This window comes from Arachis hypogaea, chromosome 16, assembly GCF_003086295.3.
Source record: "Arachis hypogaea cultivar Tifrunner chromosome 16, arahy.Tifrunner.gnm2.J5K5, whole genome shotgun sequence".
Taxonomy (NCBI): domain Eukaryota; kingdom Viridiplantae; phylum Streptophyta; class Magnoliopsida; order Fabales; family Fabaceae; genus Arachis; species Arachis hypogaea.
Window position 1 is genome coordinate 94,589,292 of NC_092051.1, and position 21,136 is coordinate 94,610,427.

Consider the following 21,136-nt stretch of genomic DNA (forward strand, 5'->3'; position numbering starts at 1 on the left):
TCTGTCTTTCCTCCTGTCGATACCGAAGTTCTGCACCGTCACCGGAGCAAACACAGAAACTTTGCTCGCAATGCAAACAGAGAAACTGTCGATAAAGACTTTTCATCTGTTCACGAAAACCGAAGCTCGATCCATTTGTAGTTACCCAACATGGATGGCTGTTGTTGGCGGTATTGCAAAGGTAATTTATTTTTTAAGAGTTAGAATAGTTACTCAAATCGTTGTGTTTATGCAAAATCAATGAAACTGAGAAAGTATTTCTTTGGCATGGTTAACGAATTCAGAATGGATCTCAGATTCAGTTTCAGAGCTTGAATGATTCTTGATCTGTTGCTTTAATGTATGTAATGTTCAGATACCATCGGAGTGCATCTTAAAGGAACTCAAAGATTTGCAGAAGGACTCTTCTACGTCGTGCAGAATGGGTTAGCTTCCTCTACCACATCCATCTTTCTTATATCCTTTGAGTTATTTTGAAATTTATTATTTAGCTTTAACACTGGAAAGAAATTAAAAAATTTTTATTTTTCTAATTTGAAAAAATCAATCTTTGGGCTTTTCATGGTTTCATTGATTCTCAGAGAAGTTGGTGTTTACTTTTTTGAAAAATTCTCCTGTTCTTAAATATTGAGCATCTGAGGTTGTGATTGACCTGCAATTAAAATTTGTTTCTAACATTTTGTTGTTGGATAACTTACTGTGTTTGTCTCTATTAATCATATTGCTAATTTTTTACTGTTTTCATCTCTTTAATCATATTATACATACTTTTAGGAAGAACTATCAGTAAAGTGGTTGAAATTTTTGGAATTCCCACATGCTACCTGGAGGTTAAGCTTGAGAAAATTATCTTGGGACACAGCTTATTTGATGAAAAGACAAAAGAGCCAAAGAAGATCAATGAAGCAACTGAAGGGAATAATAAGAACGAAGTTAAAAAGGAAGGTGCTGATAAGAAGGGTGTGGAACCGTGGCAGAACAAGAGGGAAAAAAACTAAAGTAAAAAAGAAAAGTATTAGAGTGGAAAAGGATATGTCTCTTTGTGAGATACCACTTCTGCCAAGCCAATGAAATAAAAGTAATGATATAGTTCTTTTCAAGTTCCTAAGGGCTAAGGAGTTCAAGGTTAGTGATGCATTTGAGATGCTAAAGTGGTTAATTTTTATTTTTTTTTACAAATAATAGCTCATAAATAATCTACTTTAAATTAGAAGTCACTATAAAAATTAGAATAAATATTATACTATGATATTTATGCTCTTTCATACGAATTTGTTATATCATTGCAAGATAAATAATATGTGAAATTGTAGATTTGGCAGGTAAGCGAGACATACAAAATGATAAGATGTAGGATATAAAATGTGTTTTCATAGGCTAGTATATTGTTTTCTCTTAATAATTTTTAAAATCTTTATCTGAATAAATTGTAATAAATTTTTGAAAGGAAACTATTTCACAATAGTTTTACTTCCATTTTTCAATACATATTTCATAAATTGATGCTGATGACAAAGTCACTAAACATTATTATTAAGCTTATTAAGTGATTTCTTCTTCAATACACTAGACTTTAATAATATAACTAAATATCACTTAGTTAGTATTTGTTGTTTGTGTAATTACAATATAAACTATTTTTATTAAAGTTTTAATTTTTTGGGTTGTATAACAAAAACAGACAACATTTATTTAAATATATAAACATAATAACTTTTACATTTAAGTGAAACTTGCTAAGATTATTTTAGACTCTATAAGTTGAGGATGGAACAGTCTTATACACTATACAATGGGTTCTTATACATAGTGGTGTCAATATGTTTGGCCCTATAGGGCTTTGGCCCTACTTTATAGGGCCAGAAGAACAAAAGGCCGTATAACTAATAGAGTCAAATTTTTAAAAAATCCTCAGGGCCAAAAGTCTTAGGGCCAACCAACAGGCAACCTATCATCTTTTTTTTTACATTACTCTCTATCTCAACAACACATATAAAACTTATTAAAAGTCATTAGTTTGTTCTATCCCTTTATCATTTTTATGTGTAGAAATATAAAACCCGATCAAACTGTAATTAATTAAAGGAAAAACTACCATTTGTACCCATGAATTTTGCGAACACTGATAAAAGTACTCATCAAACAAGAAAACTAACATTGTACCCATGAAAGATGGGTTCCGTGTGACAATAGTACCCAAACCGTGATTTTTCATTGACTTTTTAATAAAATTTCTAAATTACCCCTTCTATCTTCTTCCCCAAATTCCAAATTTCACAACCCTCATCCTTCGTCTTCCTCCTCTGCTGCTACCAGCCACCAGGCATGATCTCTATGGCGCTTGGGAACATCAGCAGCAAGAAGCTGTTGTTGTTGGATAGAGGCGAGTTGCTGTTGCCTCTCGCGGCACTTGGAAGCGGGAACCCAAGTGCTCTTCACATGGATTTAGCAATCGAAGCCACGGCTCTTGCATCATGTCCTACACCGCATGTGAGGGCAATCCTTCTTCGCCTGGTTCCCGCAGTCCTGGCAGCTAATCGCACCTGCTCCACTTCCTGCTCCACTTGCTACTCCACTCCCCACGGCCGATGCCATCACCAGGAAGGCGGGTGACTGATCGTTAGACACGGTGGTTAGACCCACTCCTAGAGCATCCGCGGAGCTATAAAGATCTTGGTGGAAGAGAGGCCTTGCTTGAGGTATGAGGTCGTGTTCCGGTTGGAAATGATAATGATGATGGTTCCACAGCTCCAAGCCACCTCGGTACGAGGAAACGTCTTCAATCTTGTACCAGTAAAAGGTGTCGGAGGGAGGAAACGTCTTCATGCCTGGTGGCTGGCAGCAGCAGAGGAGGAAGACGACGGATGAGGGTTATGAAATTTGAAATTTGGGGAAGAAGATAGAAGGGATAATTTGGAAATTTTATTAAAAAGTCAACAAAAAATCACGTTTTGGGTACTATTGTCACACGTAACCTGTAACAACCCCCATTTTCGAGTACGCGAGATCGTTTCTGAATACACGGATTTCTCCGAAAGATCAGTAAAGGGAATACCTCTTCTGTATCATCAAGCATCTCAATCCTCATTGTCATTATATTATCTTTAACTCAGGACCTTAGTTGAGACAAGCTCGATAACGCGGTCACGAAGAACCTAGTTTTTGAACCGTATCGGTTAGGGGTTTTGATTCAGTTTTTCGTAAATAGTCTCAGTTTGACAAACCAGACTCGATTTATAAGAAGAGAGAGATAATAGTATAATATTATCATTATATTAGTATTAGAAAATGCTTGAATGATATTATAAGGTTACCTAGTCTGTTTTATTTAAAAACAGAAAATCGGTTTAACCGGGTTTACGGTTTACTGGTGCAGCTTAGCACCAGCACTCTCTGGTGACTTTAGCAATGCTAAGGCCTCATTATTCATGTTTTATTCTCATAATAAATATGTTACTAGTGTCATTTATGCTAGTAGCTCAGAAAATAATTTTTAGAGATGTTTTTGTAAGTGTTCCGATACATCTAGTTTTAGTAGTTATACACCTGAGATATTTTAATATTATTTTAATCCACCTCCAAGCCAACCAATCACAACTCACCTTACACCCCCAAGACCTGCAAGGCTGTCTCATTTCATCATTTTGGCCGAAATTGAAAGGAGAGAAAAGAGAGAAAACTTCATGAACACTTAATCTTCAAATGTTGATTTCTTCTGAACCAAAACTCAAATCAAAACTCCGATTTCACCAAAAAGATCATCTCTTCTTCCTTTACATAACCATGTGACTTATCAAGTCTGGAAATAAGGTTAGATGGCTGTACCTTTCCCATTTAAATTCGGTTTTCAAGGAAAACCATGCCAAACATGTGTTTTCTTGATGTTCTTCCTTAGGAATCATGCTTAACTTGACTTGAGGGCCAAGAAACATTAATTTTCAGCAAGTCTAAGGTGAGATATCTCTTCCTAACGTGCTGAGGGAGATTTGGTCAGTTGAGAGTTTGTGGATTTAAAGTTGTTCTTGATGTGTTTTAGGAGGAAAAAGTGCTTAAGGACCACCTGAAAGTCTAACCGAATTTGGAGCAGCAAATCAAGGTAGGGATTGACGAATTTAATCTTGATTGATTGTGTTTGAGTTGTGTGATTATGATATGGTTTGGTTATGCTTGAAATTGATTGTTTATATGAGTAATTCTTGTTGAAATTTTGGTGAAAATTTGATGAAATTTGATGATATTCAACTTTGAATTTGTGTTCTTCAAGGCTGCTGCAAAAACGAACCCTAGACCTTAAATTGGGGTTTAATTTGTGTTGAAATCATGTATAAAAGATGGGGTTTTAGTGGCTGCTAATTTATTATGAATTTTGGTAAAAATCGGTTGCTGAAAAGATTAAAAAACGGGTAAAAACAGAGAAAGAATCTGAAGAATTTGTGAAGAACATGAAGAACACTTTGAGTGTGGTGAAGAACAATGAAGAACACCTTTTTGATTCATAAAAGTGCAAGGAAGTAATTATTTTGGTGTTTGAGGGGTTATTTGGTAATTTCTGAAAGTTAGGGTGGTAAAAGTAGAAATATTAAAAGTTACGGGTGGTAAAAAGTGAATTTTGAAGGTTAAAGGTTAAAGTAAAGTTAATTTTCGAAAATATATTAATAAAATAATAAATAATAATAAAATATTAAATAATAATATTTAATTAAAAATAATATTTTAATAAAAATAATAAAATAATGCGGAAAAGGCAGTTTTCCGTAAAAGCTTTAGAAAGACAACTTTAAGCGCAGAATCTCATAATTAACTTCATAAAACACTTAGGGAGTGGTAAGAACATATTAGTGAGGCAAAGATAAAAGAAAGATAAAAAGTTGAAGAAAAGATAAAAACTAAAGAAAAGTCTGTAAGGTTTTAATAACAGAAAAACAGACAGAAATTAGTGAACGAACTAGGGCAACATAGTTAGTCCTTGAGTTGCGACTAGGGTTAGGTATTATATGAAAAGTTAAACTGTTTCAGTATAGACTTAATGAACCTATACTTGGGACAGGCTAACTATTCATACCGAAATTTACATAAGCTTTAAATACATAAGTTAAGCAGAGAAATCAGAGCAGAGTAGAGAAACACAGAGAACAGAGTAACCAGAGAAAAGTAAAGAGATACAAAGAAAAGAGTAATCAAAGAAGAGTAAAAAGACAAAGTGAAAAGAGTAATATAACAAAGAGAATAGAGGAGAAAAGTATAAAGATAAAGAGTTAAGCCTTGTGGCATGATGTTCTATTGTATGTTCATCTGCTGCTTTTCCATTGGCCCTAGAGGTCCTGTAGGCCCAAGTTCACCTACAGTAAGTTGTTATTCCTGTAGGCCGAAGTTCACCTGCAGTGAATATCAATTGTGTATCTCGGGGTGTTGCTCCTGTAGGCCGAAGTTCACCTACAGAGAGTTGTGATACCTGTAAGCCGAAGTTCACTTACAGGGGCACTATTTCTGTAAGCCGAAGTTCACTTACAGAGGTGCTATTTCTGTAGGCCGAAGTTCACCTACAGAAAGTTGTTGTGATTAAACCATTTATGTAAGCCGAAGTTCACTTACAGAGGTGTTATTTCTATAGGCCGAAGTTCACCTATAGAAAGTTGTTGTGTTGTGTTTAGACTATTTCTGTAAGCCGAAGTTCACTTATGTGAGTGCTATTTCTGTAGGCCGAAGTTCACCTACAGAAAATAAGCCATATCTAGGACTAGTTCCTAGGTAATGTCGGGCTGCAGGGTGTAAACCGACACGTGAGCTCATGGCCTGCATAGGACAGACATGCATCATACTTGGTTGCGCATTTCCTCTGTTATGATTGTTGTTTGAATGTATGCTTCCTTTGTTTTCATTCTACTCTTTGTGTCTGTGTTTTGTTTCCTTGTATTCTTTTGTTTGTGTTTTGCTTTCTTAGTTTCTTTATTTATCTGTATCTTCTGTTTACTATTTCTCTGTATTCTGCTATATGTCTGCTAAGCGACACGAAATTAAGGAACTTAACTAATAACCCCGACCCTACTAAGAACTCCCCAGTTCTTACCCCTTCTCTCTCTCTTCCCCCTTCAGATGGAAGTTTGGGTACACTTCCGTAGTTCACTGACGACCGTTCGCAAAAAAGATTCCGCTCTAGGTAGTCTGCTGAGTCTAGAGTGAACTCCGTTTCTGTTTATATGTAAATACTGTGAGACCAGCCAACATCTGCACCCTACTTATCTACAAACTTTAACCTAAGTCCTCCGTACGATGTTGCTATTATGTGGCCACTCGATGAAGTACTTGAGAGATGCTCTTTGATGACAAATGATCGTGCAGAGGAGTAGCAGATGATGTTCTACCTTTTGGTGACGTTCCACCTGACTTGAGTTTTGAAGACTTAGAGCGTACTTACCCTCGCTTTAGTAGTGTAGAGGGAATAGGTGAGTATAGATTCTAGACTAGCCTGGGTGCCAGCTTAGGGACTTCTTGAACAGGTCAGGGCCTGGGATGTTGTATGTATATATATGTATTTAGTTATTATCTAGCTATATCTAGGGGTGTTCTAACTAAAAGTCTATACTCTAATAAAGGCTGGATCACTAAATGTTGTTAGCTGCTTGTGATGTATTTATGTGTGATTGTTTATAACTGTTTTATCTGTTTTTATTTGTGAATTGCTTATGAATGATTTCGTCTATTAATCCAAATATTTAAAAAAAAAAAGTACCTCGTAAAATAACTACGCTTTTAACAACGAATCAGGCTCATATAATAAATAATAGATAATAGATAGGTAGACAAGTTGGTAGCGCTCAGTTTCTAGTATGATCATGACGTACCAGAAATTGGGTCGTTACAATTTGGTATCAGAGCAGTTCGTTCCCAATAGAGCCTGGGGAGTGGACTGACTATGCTTCATTGCATACTCTGCTTGTGTGTCCCATGCTGTTAGGGTATCTTCAAGATACATTTGGCATGAATGTCTATGAGTGCTCATTTTGGGAATGTTCGTGCCTAACTTGAGATATTAAGACTGATCACCTTAATATTGATTGTTTGGTGCGGATAAGACCTCAATGACTATGAATAGGCATGGTTTAATCGAGTTCCGAACGATAAATTCGTGAGAGGCACACCTATTCTTATAGCTGTTATGATCTCCAAGGCCATGGCTATGTGATATTTAGATGCTGTAAGGAACGGACCGATCTCTTCATCAGGATGGCTTGAAGGAAATAGACCGCTTGAAGAAGGATTCTTGCACGTGGCTGAAATTTTGAGGGCAAAATTTCTTTTAGGAGGGTAGAATGTAACAACCCCGATTTTCGAGTACGCGAGATCGTTTCTGAATACACGGATTTCTCCGAAAGATCAGTAAAGGGAATACCTCTTCTGTATCATCAAGCATCTCAATCCTCATTGTCATTATATTATCTTTAACTCAGGACCTTAGTTGAGACAAGCTCGATAACGCGGTCACGAAGAACCTAGTTTTTGAACCGTATCGGTTAGGGATTTTGATTCGGTTTTTCGTAAATAGTCTCAGTTTGACAAACCAGACTCGATTTATAAGAGGAGAGAGATAATAGTATAATATTATCATTATGTTAGTATTAGAAAATGCTTGAATGATATTATAAGGTTACCTAGTCTGTTTTATTTAAAAACAGAAAATCGGTTTAACCGGGTTTACGGTTTACTAGTGCAGCTTAGCACCAGCACTCTCTGGTGACTTTAGCAATGCTAAGGCCTCATTATTCATGTTTTATTCTCATAATAAATATGTTACTAGTGTCATTTATGCTAGTAGCTCAGAAAATAATTTTTAGAGATGTTTTTGTAAGTGTTCCGATACATCTAGTTTTAGTAGTTATACACCTGAGATATTTTAATATTATTTTAATCCACCTCCAAGCCAACCAATCACAACTCACCTTACACCCCCAAGACCTCCAAGGCTGTCTCATTTCATCATTTTGGCCGAAATTGAAAGGAGAGAAAAGAGAGAAAACTTCATGAACACTTAATCTTCAAATCTTGATTTCTTCTGAACCAAAACTCAAATCAAAACTCCGATTTCACCAAAATGATCATCTCTTATTCCTTTACATAACCATGTGACTTATCAAGTTTGGAAATAAGGTTAGATGGCTGTACCTTTCCCATTTAAAATCGGTTTTCAAGGAAAACCATGCCAAACATGTGTTTTCTTGATGTTCTTCCTTAGGAATCATGCTTAACTTGACTTGAGGGCCAAGAAACATTAATTTTCAGCAAGTCTAAGGTGAGATATCTCTTCCTAATGTGCTGAGGGAGATTTGGTCAGTTGAGAGTTTGTGGATTTAAAGTTGTTCTTGATGTGTTTTAGGAGGAAAAAGTGCTTAAGGACCACCTGAAAGTCTAACCGAATTTGGAGCAGCAAATCAAGGTAGGGATTGACGAATTTAATCTTGATTGATTGTGTTTGAGTTGTGTGATTATGATATGGTTTGGTTATGCTTGAAATTGATTGTTTATATGAGTAATTCTTGTTGAAATTTTGGTGAAAATTTGATGAAATTTGATGATATTCAACTTTGAATTTGTGTTCTTCAAGGATGCTGCAAAAACGAACCCTAGACCTTAAATTGGGGTTTAATTTGTGTTGAAATCATGTATAAAAGATGGGGTTTTAGTGGCTGCTAATTTATTATGAATTTTGGTAAAAATCGGTTGCTGAAAAGATTGAAAAACGGGTAAAAACAGAGAAAGAATATGAAGAATTTGTGAAGAACATGAAGAACACTTTGAGTGTGGTGAAGAACAATGAAGAACACCTTTTTGATTCATAAAAGTGCAAGGAAGTAATTATTTTGGTGTTTGAGGGGTTATTTGGTAATTTCTGAAAGTTAGGGTGGTAAAAGTAGAAATATTAAAAGTTACGGGTGGTAAAAAGTGAATTTTGAAGGTTAAAGGTTAAAGTAAAGTTAATTTTCGAAAATATATTAATAAAATAATAAATAATAATAAAATATTAAATAATAATATTTAATTAAAAATAATATTTTAATAAAAATAATAAAATAATGCGAAAAAGGCAGTTTTCCGTAAAAGCTTTAGAAAGACAACTTTAAGCGCAGAATCTCATAATTAACTTCATAAAACACTTAGGGAGTGGTAAGAACATATTAGTGAGGCAAAGATAAAAGAAAGATAAAAAGTTGAAGAAAAGATAAAAACTAAAGAAAAGTCTGTAAGGTTTTAATAACAGAAAAACAGACAGAAATTAGTGAACGAACTAGGGCAACATAGTTAGTCCTTGAGTTGCGACTAGGGTTAGGTATTATATGAAAAGTTAAACTGTTTCAGTATAGACTTAATGAACCTATACTTGGGACAGGCTAACTATTCATACCGAAATTTACATAAGCTTTAAATACATAAGTTAAGCAGAGAAATCAGAGCAGAGTAGAGAAACACAGAGAACAGAATAACCAGAGAAAAGTAAAGAGATACAAAGAAAAGAGTAATCAAAGCAGAGTAAAAAGACAAAGTGAAAAGAGTAATATAACAAAGAGAATAGAGGAGAAGAGTATAAAGATAAAGAGTTAAGCCTTGTGGCATGATGTTCTGTTGTATGTTCATCTGCTGCTTTTCCATTGGCCCTAGAGGTCCTGTAGGCCCAAGTTCACCTACAGTAAGTTGTTATTCCTGTAGGCCGAAGTTCACCTGCAGTGAATATCAATTGTGTATCTCAGGGTGTTGCTCCTGTAGGCCGAAGTTCACCTACAGAGAGTTGTGATACCTGTAAGCCGAAGTTCACTTACATGGGCACTATTTCTGTAAGCCGAAGTTCACTTACAGAGGTGCTATTTCTGTAGGCCGAAGTTCACCTACAGAAAGTTGTTGTGATTAAACCATTTCTGTAAGCCGAAGTTCACTTACAGAGGTGTTATTTCTATAGGCCGAAGTTCACCTATAGAAAGTTGTTGTGTTGTGTTTAGACTATTCCTGTAAGCCGAAGTTCACTTACGGGAGTGCTATTTCTGTAGGCCGAAGTTCACCTACAGAAAATAAGCCATATCTAGGACTAGTTCCTAGGTAATGTCGGGCTGCAGGGTGTAAACCGACACGTGAGCTCATGGCCTGCATAGGACAGACATGCATCATACTTGGTTGCGCATTTCCTCTGTTATGATTGTTGTTTGAATGTATGCTTCCTTTGTTTTCATTCTACTCTTTGTGTCTGTGTTTTGTTTCCTTGTATTCTTTTGTTTGTGTTTTGCTTTCTTAGTTTCTTTATTTATCTGTATCTTCTGTTTACTATTTCTCTGTATTCTGCTATATGTCTGCTAAGCAACACGAAATTAATGAACTTAACTAATAACCCCGACCCTACTAAGAACTCCCCAGTTCTTACCCATTCTCTCTCTCTTCCCCCTTCAGATGGAAGTTTGGGTACACTTCCGTAGTTCACTGACGACCGTTCGCAAAAAAGATTCCGCTCTAGGTAGTCTGCTGAGTCTAGAGTGAACTCCGTTTCTGTTTATATGTAAATACTGTGAGACCAGCCAACATCTGCACCCTGCTTATCTACAAACTTTAACCTAAGTCCTCCGTACGATGTTGCTGTTATGTGGCCACTCGATGAAGTACTTGAGAGATGCTCTTTGATGACAAATGATCGTGCAGAGGAGTAGCAGATGATGTTCTACCTTTTGGTGATGTTCCACCTGACTTGAGTTTTGAAGACTTAGAGCGTACTTACCCTCGCTTTAGTAGTGTAGAGGGAATAGGTGAGTATAGAGTCTAGACTAGCCTGGGTGCCAGCTTAGGGACTTCTTGAACAAGTCAGGGCCTGGGATGTTGTATGTATATATATGTATTTAGTTATTATCTAGCTATATCTAGGGGTGTTCTAACTAAAAGTCTATACTCTAATAAAGGCTGGATCACTAAATGTTGTTAGCTGCTTGTGATGTATTTATGTGTGATTGTTTATAACTGTTTTATCTGTTTTTATTTGTGAATTGCTTATGAATGATTTCGTCTATTAATCCAAATATTTAAAAAAAAAAAGTACCTCGTAAAATAACTACGCTTTTAACAACGAATCAGGCTCATATAATAAATAATAGATAATAGATAGGTAGACAAGTTGGTAGCGCTCAGTTTCTAGTATGATCATGACGTACCAGAAATTGGGTCGTTACATAACCCATCTTTCATGGGTACAACGTTAGTTTTCTTGTTTGATGGGTACTTTTGTCAGCGTTCGCAAAATTCATGGGTACAAATGGTAGTTTTTTCTTAATTAAATAATAAATTAAATATGAGTGAATATCGTTAGAAAATTTAGCAATCGGAATTTGATGATTTAAATATGATATTTGGACTCAGTGGATTTTTCTAAGTCAGAAAAACATAATTTTATGCATAAAAACACACACTGAAAATTTGACCAATAGTACTGGCTGAGATCTGTCCGGTACTGCAGCTGAAAAAATTAATTATGAGCAAGAAATGTTAAAAGGTTAAATATTTGTTGTTGAAGTGGTAAAAATAATTAAAACGCTAATCTTAAAGATTTTGGCCCAAAATTGGGCCAACAGGCTAAACCGATTGAACTGGGTCCAAGTGGGACCAAGCCCATATATATACCCACATTTAATGAGTTTTCAGCCACAATTTTCCCCATTTTATGAAAGAGACACGGAATTGAGAGAAGAGAAAAGAGAGGAGAGAAAACCCTAACCACCCTCACCTTCAAACCACCAGAACTTTTGCTACGGAACTCCGATTAACAAGCAGTTTGTGGTCACGCGTAGCTCTCCTCGCCCTCTTCAATTCTATCTAAGAATTGTGGTGAGTATTTTGTTCTCCTCTGCCCAGTTTTCATTTTTCCTTTAAATTCAAATTTGGTTTTGGGTTTTGAGAAAACTTTGTGGTTTAGGTTATTTAGGGGTGCTCTAGTATAAACCATTGGTGAGTTTCATCAACCAATTTCGTGAGTCAAGGTAAGAAACCCTCTAACTCTTGTAAATTATGAGATTTTGTGAGCCCTAAGTTGATGTATGTATGTAATGTGTGTATTAGAGTATTGGGTACACTTTTAGAACTTGAATCTTGCTTGTGGAAGTGTTTGGTGGGGCTTGGAGCTGAGCTTTGGTGGAAACTCCCAAGTGAGAGCTTAAATTTGACTTCCAAGAGATACAGTTTAAGTTTTATTTAAGTACCATGTGGTGTGATGAGAATTCCTAGGCTAGATGCCCCTAGGATTAGGTTTGGATTGTGTAAATAGTTGGTATGAATATGTATTATTGATATGTTGTGTAAATTAATGATTGGGTTGAAAATTGTGTGAATTTGCATGTTTGGTGTGTTGAAAAATTTGATAAATTAGATAATGATTATTGGTTTGTGGAATATGTATTGAATTGTGAATTTGGCTCGAAGGCCGTGGATTTTGGGCCGGAGGCCAAAAAAAGATAAGGACGGTAAGTGATGATTGAATTGTGTGATAATGTATGAGATTGAATGAAGAATTGGTATGCAATGTATGAGAATGTGGTTAATTGATGAAATAGTAGAAAATGAGGTTTTCGAAATGTTGAATAGATGTATTGGAGTTGGAATGTGTAAAAGGAGTAGGTTTGGAATTGGTTGTGTGTGAATATGTAACTTGAGTTCGTTTGGGTTCATTTTGTTGGTTGAAAATGATTGAGGCTAGTGAATCATTGAAAAATTGGTAAATGTGAATTTTTCGTAAAAATAGATTTTTGGCCAACTTTGGCAGGCCGTAACTCGGTCCTCGGTATGAAAATTCATTTATTGATCTTTCCAACGGTTCAAGAATGGTTGAAAACAGAATTTTGTGCAAAAAATTATGAGGTTTTGAAAATTAGACTGAAAAACTTATTTCTGCAGCATATCAGATTTTCTGTTTTCTGATATGCATGCGTACGCGGCTTTTGACATGCGTACGTGGTGCACGAAATTATGATCATCAATGGCGCCAATAACTTGGTACGCACAATTGCAATCTCAACTATTTTTCACAATTCCGCACAACTAACCAGCAAGTGCACTGGGTCGTCCAAGTAATAAACCTTACGTGAGTAAGGGTCGATCCCACGGAGATTGTTGGCTTGAAGCAAGCTATGGTTATCTTGTAAATCTCAGTCAGGTAGATTCAAATGGTTATAGAGAATTGATAATTAAAAGATGAATAAAATATATAATAGGATAGAGATACTTATGTAATTCATTGGTGAGAATTTCAGATAAGCGTATGGAGATGCTTTGCTCCTTCTGAATCTCTGCTTTCCTATTGCCTTCATTCAATCATTCATACTCCTTTCCATGGCAAGCTGTATGTTGGGTATCACCGTTGTCAATGGCTACCTTCCGTCCTCTCAGTGAAAATGGTCCAAATGCGCTGTCACCGCACGGCTAATCAGCTGTTGGTTCTCGATCATGTTGGAATAGGATCCATTGATCCTTTTGCGTCTGTCACTACGCCCAACACTCGCGAGTTTAAAGCTCGTCACAGTCATCCCTTCCCAGATCCTACTCGGAATACCACAGACAAGGTTTAGACTTTCCGGATCTCAAGAATGGCCGCCAATAATTCTAGCTTATACCACGAAGACTCCGATCTTTCGGAATGGAGGCTAAGAGATACACACTCAAGCTATTGCAGATAGAACGGAAGTGGTTGTCAGGCACGCGTTCATAGGTGAGAATGATGATGAGTGTCACGGATCATCACATTCATCAAGTTGAAGTGGGAGTGAATATCTTGGAACAAGAATAAGCTTGAATTGAATAGAAAAACAATAGTACTTTGCATTAATTCATGAAGAACAGCAGAGCTCCACAGCTTAATCTATGGTGTGTAGAAACTCCACAGTTGAAAATAAATAAGAACAAAAGGTCTAGGCATGGCCGTGAGGCCAGCCTCCCAAAGAGGGTTCAATCATCAAAGCATGATTAAAAGATGATTAAAAGATGAAAATACAATAGCAAAAGGTCCTATTTATAGAGAACTAGTAGCCTAGGGTTTACAGAAATAAGTAAATGATGCAGAAATCCAATTCCGGGCCCACTTGGTGTGTGCTTGGGCTGAGCATTGAAGCTTTCACATGTAGAGACTTTTCTTGGAGTTAAACGCCAGCTTGGGTGCCAGTTTGGGCGTTTAACTCCAGCTTTTATGCCAGTTCTGGCGTTTTGACGCCATAATTTTTATGTTGACTTGGAACGCCAGTTTGAGTCATCAAATCTCGGGAAAAGTATGCACTATTATATATTGCTGGAAAGCCCAGGATGTCTACTTTCCAACGCAATTAAGAGCGCGCCAATTGGGCTTCTGTAGCTCCAGAAAATCCACTTCGAGTGCAGGGAGGTCAGAATCTAACAGCATCTGCAGTCCTTTTTCAGCCTCTGAATCAGATTTTTGCTCAGGTCCCTCAATTTCAGCCAGAAAATACCTGAAATCACAAAAAAATATACAAACTCATAGTAAAGTCCAGAAATGTGATTTTTATTTAAAAACTAATAAAAATATAATAAAAACTAACTAAAACATACTAAAAACTACCTAAAAACAATGCCAAAAAGCTTATAAATTATCCGCTCATCAGTCGTTGGCATTCGTCTCTGCCAAGTGCCTCTGCGTATGCGAATATTGCATGCGTATGCATCATGGTCCAAAAGTGGGATCATGTGTACGCGACACCATGTATGCGTACGCAACTTACTAAATTTTCACATCATGCGTATGCGGACCTTTGCATGTATACGCGGATCCCAAGTTTTCAGCCTGTGCGTATGCACAGTACATGTATGTGTACGCACACCTCCCAGAATTTGAAAAAATGTGTTTTTATGGCTTTTAACCATTCTTTTGGCCTTCTAAACCTTTATAAACTTCGATATGAGTCTAGAGCCGGTGGAATTGAGGTTCGACGAGTTAGGAATAAAGCCAAATGAATTGAGTTAGTAAAATTGAGAGAAATGAACAAAATGTTAAGTGATATATGATGATTATAAATGAGTTAATTGATGATGAGATGAGATGGATAATGAGAATAATGATGATCACAAGATTGATAAGATTGATAAGGATGATGGTGAAGTGTGACGGGCACTATATCCCAGAATGAATAGGCGAGTTAAGGTAGAGGATTCCCTCTCTCGTGTTGTGATTGTGATTAAGGAGGTAATAAGATTTGTGTTTGAGGACGGTGGTGTTATCCCACTCATGTATAGGTGATGAGTCCATATTTTATGATATATTTTGGTTTGATTTGAGTGGATTTCATCACACAAACCCACAATTATTCATTTAAATAGCATGCTTTTGAGATTTCTTCCTAAATTGTGCTTGAAAGTGAAAACATGCTCTTTTGTGCTTAATTTAGTCAATTTTAATTCACTTTAATCCCATTTGGTGCCTTGATGTATTCGTTAAGTGATTTCAGGTTTCCAAGGCAAGTATGGGTTGAAGAAGTGAGAAAAAGATCATGCAAAAGGGAAGAAACCATGAAGAAATAGAGTTTCGAAGTTTCAGTACCCGTGCGTACACACAAGTATGCGTGCGTACGCACAAGGAAGATTTGTGAGCGACGCATACGTGTGACCCACGCGTATGCGTGGAAGTGAATTTTGCGCAGTGATGCGTACGCGTGACCCATGCGTACGCGTGACCCGAGTTACGTCAGCTCATTAATTGCAAATCGCTGGGGGCAAATTTTGCACCTTCAGAACCCAATCCAACCCATTTCTGAAGCTATTTGAAGCCAAAGTGAAGAGGAATGAAGGGGGGCAATTAGGTTTAACTTTTACATGCTTTTCTCTTAGTTTTCTAGAGAGAGAAGCTCCCCACTCTCTCTAGAATTAGGTTAGGTTTAGTTTAATTTCCTTTAATTTCAGCATTTAATTCTTGTTTTAGTGTAGTTTCATTTATGTTTCTATGCTTTCTTGTCTTTATCTTCTTAATCTCTTTTTTTATTTTCTCTTTTATGTCAATTTTCATGTTATGAACACTTTTGTTATTTTAATTCTAATTAATGCAAATTTATGTTTTCATGTCATTTATTGCTTTCTTTAGTGGTCATTGTCATTTTCTTGCTTTTGGTATTTTAGATTTTATTTTTAATGCAATTTAATATTATTTTATTTTCATGCACACCAAGTGTTTGATAAAATGCTTGGCTTAGTTTTTACATAGTTTTTCCTCACTCTTGGCTTGAAATTGTTGACTTTGGTGTCCCTAGAGTCATTGATGTCCATTCTTGTTTGATACATTAGAGTAGTTAGTTGATTTGGTCTCCATTGACTCTATGTGACCCTTAGTATTGACATAGGACTTATGGACTGAAATCAACTATGCCTATTTGACTTATCTTCGATGTAAGGTTGACTAAGTAGGATTAACTCTTCATAATCATCATGTGTTTATGGTCAATGGCTAGGATAGGTAATCATAGCTCTCAATTACTTGCCAAGAGGTTTTCTTGCATTTTTGGTTTCCCTTCCTTGCATTTAATTGCTTTGACCTTTAATTGCTTTCCTTTTAATTCCTTGTATGCTTGTTTCAATTCTTACTATTTACATTTCTTGCTTTTATTCCCATTTCCCCGTGCTCTCTCATAGCCAATGACATGATACTTCATTTGCAACTCCTAGGGAAGAACGACCCGAAAGCTAAATATTCTCGGTTATAATTTGTTTTGTATCGTGGTAACATTTGATTGATGGTCAATTTGTTGGGTTAGGACTATACTTACAATGCCAATTCCATTTTGATGATCAAATTCCTAAGCTATGCGAATTGGCTATTTATCAAATTTGGCACCGTTGTCGGGGAGTTGCAATAGTGTTGTTGTTGGTTATTGTAAATATGTTAATATGTAAATAGCTCGATTTTTGCTTGTCTTTTTATTAAGATTGGGATCTCGGAGGACATTGGAGATTCAAGTATTTGGTGGGAAAGTCAAGCACAAGCCACTGTAGTAAAAGGCTCTTCCAATTGTCTAACTTAAAGACATTAAATAAAAGTGCTTAGTAACATTGTTCTAACTCTTCTCTTTTTGTATATATTTTGGCTTAATTACATGTTTGTTTGTTTTGGTTAGCTTATGATTAATTTAATTTTGAGATTAGATAGGTTAATTTTGGTTTGGATCATGAATTTATGGGTTTTTTGCATGTTTTGATGTTGAGCTTCCGTTGAGTTAAGGCTTAGAGCCTTACATTTTGAAAGAAAAAAATTTTGAAAAACAGGGCATCTGTGCGTGCGCACACACTTGTGCGTATGCACTTAACTTCTATTTTCTGCATTCTGTGCGTATGCACCAACCTGTGCACACACACAATAATGGTTATGTTCCCTGTTCGCAGCGCTGGCACAGCCTGTGTGCATGAACCCCTACCCCTTTTTTGCTTTCGTGCGTGCGCACGGACCTGTGTGCACACGCACACATGATCCTTTCCTAAAAAAATTTTTTTTTTAGCCTTTCTGTGCGTGGGCACAAGGCTGTGCCCACGCACACCTCAAAACAAAGGCTCTGTTCGCAGTGTTTGCACGCATAGTGCGAACGCACAACCTATTTCAGTTTTTCCATCCACACGTATTCGTCATGTTGCATTTTCGCCCTCTCACGCGTACGCATCATCCTGAATTTTCTCCACTTTAAGCGTGCGCGTTTTGCACGCGTACGCGTGCGCATTTTGCACGCGTACACGTCGATTTCCATTTTTCGTAATAACCACGCGCACGCGTGACCCCTTGTGCGTGCGCACAGCCCTTTGTGCGTACGCACGCCCCTATTTTCTCACCACTATACTTCTTTTCTTCTCTTCTCCCTACTTCTTCTCTTCTTCTTTCTTCCACCCCTCTCTTCCCTTGCTTTTACATTACCTCTCTACTTGTTTTACTTAGTTTTCATTGCATCTCCTTTTCACTTTAGTAATTTTATATTAGTTTTGGTTTAGTTAGTTGTTAGTTAAATAAATTGCAAGTGTTTGATTGATGATTATTGGGTTGCTTGTTGCTTGAATTTTGATCTAATGAATATGTGCACTAAGCATCATGTATTTATTTAATTGCCTAGATGAATTGTGAGTTTGATTCATTCGTTGTAGCTACCGTATGCATTAGACTTTATCCTTGTTTGGCATCTTGAATTGTGTACTTTTACTTTAGTGAATTGAGTTGAGCTACTTAGTCATCATGGTTCTTAAGTGAATATAATCACATAACAAGGTATTTGTTCTTTGTTAATGCTTTGAGAAATTTTTGAGTTGACTTGACTTGATTCTTATCGAGACTTGTTACTTTTTGTAACAAGCACCTTATACATGTGATTATTTCCTTATTCCCAAGGATGAATAAGTAGTCTATTTTCATCATGGAATTAGTTATTGTTGATTGTGCCATTTTTTATTCACTTTGCGCTTTTACTTGCACAATCTCATTATCCAATATATTTTATACTCAATTCACTTTTGTGGTTACCTAGGGTTACTTGTGCCTCAAGTTTTGCTTATTCTTCATTTGCAACCTAGGACTACTTGATTGAAGAACGTGCTATTTCTTTTGATTATGTGGTTTCTACCCCCCAATGTTTATGTTCTAAATTATGCGCGTATTTGGAATACAAACATTCCCTTTCATCACCCCACATACAATTTACTTCTCCTCAATTGTTGTTTATTTGTTTATATAGCAACCCGGAGCCCCCGGAGCTCACCAGCTAAAGGTGGAGCCTCACAGTCCTTGACTCTTGGATCATGTGCATGCACGGAGGACCGTGCATTATTTAAGTGTGGGGGAGGATCGCTAACTTCAAGGGGGTAAAATTTTTTTTCTTAGACACTTTGCAACATTCCTCTTTTTTGTTCCTTTTTCTTCATTTTTTGTAATTTTTGTTCTTATTTGCACTTGGTTTTGTTTGTTTGTATATATTTCCGTAGTGCTTATAGTGTTATGGTAGTAAATATTGGCATTTGCATAGTATAGTAAATAAGTTTTGGTAAAACAACAAAGAATTTTCAAGAAATCTCTTTTTGGGCATTCCATTGATTAGATTTGAAAACGTATTTTTGAACTTGCTTGAAGTATTTTTATGGAACATAGAAAAGAGCTTGAACAAATACCAAGTGAGATTTGAGCTTAAATTGTGTGGTTGCACATTATCAACCACAATTTTTGTTATTGTGTGTTATGTTATACTCCTCTTATGATTGTGATCTTGGATTTGCTTTAATCTATATGTCCTATATTTGTCGTTTTAAATGCATTTAGTATGATTGAGGCCATTTTTGATTGTGAGCTTACAAACCCATATAGCCAACCCTTACATCTACCATTGTAAACCACTTTTGAGCCTTTTAATTCTCCTTTGCTCTAATTTTAAGCACACCATTTAACCTAAGTGAAAAACCATTGTGACCATGAATTGTATCTTTGATTAGCTTGGGTTTGAGTGTGTGTGTTAATCAAGTGTGGGGGGAACTTGTGGGAAACATTGGTAGAAGGTTATTTAGGATGTTCATTGAAAATATTTGAAAAAGTGGGAAAATACTCATGCATTCATTACTTAGAAGCATATGCATCTCCTCTCTATCAATTAAATAAATAAATAAATAAATAAACAAATAATAATAACGAAAATAAGATATGCATATGTGGTTGAATTGAAAAGAAAATGCATGAGTGAATGTGAGAAAGGGATAAATGGGTAGTTAGGATTGTTTTGTTATGAATATAGGATGATATATAGGATTAGGTGGGATACTTGAGCTAATCAAAGATCCAATCTAATAGCCCACTTAACCATATTAGTCCTACCCCTACCTAAGCCCCATTACAACCCACAAAAGTCCTCATGATATTTGCATCCATTCATCAAATATTAGTTGATTGTTAGATGACTTGCAAATCTTTGAGAAACATGATTAAAGGAGGATTGAGTGATTAAGCCCTAAACACTGAGCGATTAGAGTGTAAACACATCCAGTGAGGGGTTCAATCGCTCAATTCTATGTTTCCATCGCTTATTTTGTGTCTTCTTGCAAGTTGTTGAACTTAATTTTGAAAATTTCAAATCAAATCCTTGGACATTGATTATATTGCTATATTTTCTTGTCTTGGCCCTAAGTTCTTATTTTGGATTGATTGAGACTCTCTTGTTTGTTTTTGCCAAACTCCATAGGAACCATAGTATAGATATAGGTAGTTAGCATTTAGTATAGTTGCATGCATGTAGGTAGTTGCATTGAATAAATCAGTTACCCTTTCATTCGTCTCCTTTGGTTGTGTTTAGCATGAGGACATGCTATTGTTTAAGTGTGGGGGAATTGATGAGTCCATATTTTACGATATATTTTGGTTTGATTTGAGTGGATTTCATCACATAAACCTACAATTATTCATCTAAATAGCATGCTTTTGAGATTTCTTCCTAAATTGTGCTTGAAAGTGAAAACATGCTCTTTTGTGCTTAATTTAGTCAATTTTAATTCGCTTTAATCCCATTTGGTGCCTTGATGTATTCGTTAAGTGATTTTAGGTTTTCAAAGAAAGTATGGGTTGAAGAAGTGAGAAAAAGAGCATGCAAAAGGGAAGAAACCATGAAGAAATGGAGTTTGGATGTTCCAGTACCCGTGCGTACGCAAGAGTATGCGTGCGTACGCACAAGGAAGATTTGCGGGCGATGCGTACACGTGACCCACGCGTACGCGTGGGAGTGAATTTTGCACAGTGACGCGTACGTGTGACCCACACGTACGCGTGACCCGAGTTACGTCAGCTTATTAATTGCAAATCGCTAGGGGCAAATTCTGGGCCTTCAGAACCTAATCCAACCCATTTCTGAAGCTATTTGAGGCCAAAGTGAAGAGGAATAAAGGGGGGGGGGGGCAATTAGGTTTAGCTTTTACATACTTTTCTCTTTGTTTTCTAGAGAGAGAAGCTCCCCCCTCTCTTTAGAATTAGGTTAGGTTTAGTTTAATTTCCTTTAATTTCAGCATTTAATTCTTGTTTTAGTGTAGTTTCATTTATGTTTCTATGCTTTCTTGTCTTTATCTTCTTCATCTCTTTTTTTATTTTCTCTTTTATGTCAATTTTCATGTTATGAACACTTTTGTT

At 36.3% G+C, this 21,136-nt stretch overlaps 2 long non-coding RNA genes across 2 annotated transcripts; both read left to right on the forward strand.

Annotated features, from left to right (window-relative positions):
- The first annotated feature begins 3,654 nt into the window (after positions 1 to 3,654).
- Positions 3,655 to 4,566, forward strand: LOC140179820 (uncharacterized). The gene is made up of 3 exons (XR_011873641.1): positions 3,655 to 3,810; positions 3,896 to 3,952; positions 4,037 to 4,566. It is a non-coding gene; the product is annotated as an uncharacterized lncRNA (long non-coding RNA).
- A 3,427-nt stretch (positions 4,567 to 7,993) lies between these two features.
- LOC140179821 (uncharacterized) lies at positions 7,994 to 20,883 on the forward strand. The gene is made up of 3 exons (XR_011873642.1): positions 7,994 to 8,287; positions 8,372 to 8,431; positions 18,714 to 20,883. It is a non-coding gene; the product is annotated as an uncharacterized lncRNA (long non-coding RNA).
- Positions 20,884 to 21,136: the final 253 nt, after the last annotated feature.